This window comes from Eulemur rufifrons, chromosome 7, assembly GCF_041146395.1.
Source record: "Eulemur rufifrons isolate Redbay chromosome 7, OSU_ERuf_1, whole genome shotgun sequence".
NCBI lineage: Eukaryota > Metazoa > Chordata > Mammalia > Primates > Lemuridae > Eulemur > Eulemur rufifrons.
In genome coordinates, this window is record NC_090989.1 from 47,606,457 (window position 1) to 47,608,533 (window position 2,077).

Consider the following 2,077-nt stretch of genomic DNA (forward strand, 5'->3'; position numbering starts at 1 on the left):
AGCAAGATTTCATTCTTTTTTAAGGCTGGATAATATTCCACTGTGTGTGTGTGTGTGTGTGTGTGTGTGTGTGTATACACATACCACATTTTCTTTATTCATTCATCACTGATCACTTAGGTTGTTTCCATATCTTGGCTATTGTGAATAATGCTGCAATGAATGTGGGAATGCAGATATCTCTTTGAGATAGTGAATTTATTTCCTTTAGATATGTACCTAGAGGTGAGATTACTGGAATATATGGTAGTTCTTTTTTGAATTTTTTCAGAACTTCCATACTGTTTTTCTCCTCCCAGGACCTTGTCTCAGGAATCCATACTATTTTCTATAATGGTTGTACCAATTTATATTCCCACCAACAACGTATAAGGGTTCTCTTTTCTCCACATCCTTGCCAACACTTCATATCTTTTGTCTTTTTGATAATAGCCATCATAACAGATGTGAGCTGATATCTCATTGTGATTTTGATATGCATTTCCCTGATGATTAATGATGTGGAGCACCTTTTCATAAATTCATTGGCCATTTTTATAACTTCTTTGGAAAAATGTCTATTTAGGTCCTTTGCCCATTTTTTGATTCTGCTATTATATGTATATATTTTTGCTATTGAGTGATTTGAGTTTCTTATATATTTTGGATGTTAATCCCTTATCAGATACATGGTTTGCAAATATTTTCTCCCATTTTGTAGGTTGCTTTTTTATTTTTTTGATTGTTTCCTTTGCTGTGCAGAAACTCTTTAGTTTGATGTAATCCCACTTGTTTATTTTTACTTTTGTTGCTGTGAGTTTGGTATGATATCCAAAAAAATTATTGCCAACTGTTTTTTCTTTCCCAGGGGAGGGCACAAACACACTCTCCAACTACCACAAATTATGCAGTTGAGTTTCCCATATTTGGGGAAATTTCAGGGGTCAGCACATCTGGAATGCAATGGATAAGCCTCACCCTGGGAAAACCGTTTTTGTGATCATAGTGTCTCCCCTGCCAGGGAAATATGCCAACAGTTTTTTCAAAGTGATTGTATTAATAAATTCTTCTGCCTTTTTTTTGAATTTTAAATATTAATTAAGTTCTCTAGGTAATCACTGAAATTCTATCTTACCTTTTGCTGCGTGGAGAACTCTGGTATGAATTTTATTTCTGGGACTTTTGGGTCAAGATGGTGGAATGGGCACACACTTTTACTTTTCTTCCTCCAAATAGCTCATAAAATGGCAATAAATGGGATTTATTTTAGAGAAAGTTATAAACGTAAAAGGACAATGAGAAAGGAGGCACAATATCAGTACAATGTGAAATACTTGAGAAAGCTGACTCTTAGGCCAGCAGTGGGGAAGCTGAGAGGAAGCCTGATCTATATTACAGAATCCCTAAAAGCTTGAGGAATTGGCACATAGTGTACTCCTGGAAGAGGGGAGGTAATGCTAAAAAGGAGACCATTGATTTAAAGTCTGTTTAAAAACCAGTTTGATCCCCTCCCTCAATCCACAGACTTATAATTGTTTTCTACCCTTAACCCACTCTGGAAGAAGGCTGAAGAAAATTTGTCACTGGAGACCATAAAACATAAAGTCTCTGCACTAGGATTTTTCAGACATAGTTGAGGGTGGGAGTATGATATTGAAAACCAAGGGATTAAGCAAATATTTACATTCTGAATACTAAGACCACCCGAGACCTCTTCTACACTCAGCTCCCAAAATGTTGACAGGCAGACCTGTATCTTCTAGATGGAAGCCTGGAATATTCTTCTCTAGGAATTCCACCAGACCAAGAATAAAAAAGTACTTGTAGTGCTTGTATTACTTGTACTGATGGTGGAGGAGAGGGATCTCCAAGGAAATGGCTCAGCTAGATCAACAGGCACAGTGTAGCCCATGGTAGTCAAGTCCCAACCACAGGCTTAGAACTTCTGATCAACTCCTTTAGGGCCCCATTCTTAAATATAAGTAGGCAAGCAAGATCACCAGCTAGCTGAGGAAAGTTTTCCCAATGAAACATAGAGACCAAAAGAAACAGAAAAAAAAAAAAAATCAATTTAGAAGAAAAGAAGCTTTTCAGAGGA

The 2,077-nt window shown here is 36.8% G+C and overlaps 1 non-coding gene across 1 annotated transcript; it reads right to left on the reverse strand.

The window, feature by feature from the left end:
• Positions 1–844: 844 nt before the first annotated feature.
• LOC138388654 (U1 spliceosomal RNA) lies at positions 845–1,008 on the reverse strand. Its single transcript, XR_011234181.1, has one exon. It is a non-coding gene; the product is annotated as a U1 spliceosomal RNA (small nuclear RNA).
• Positions 1,009–2,077: the final 1,069 nt, after the last annotated feature.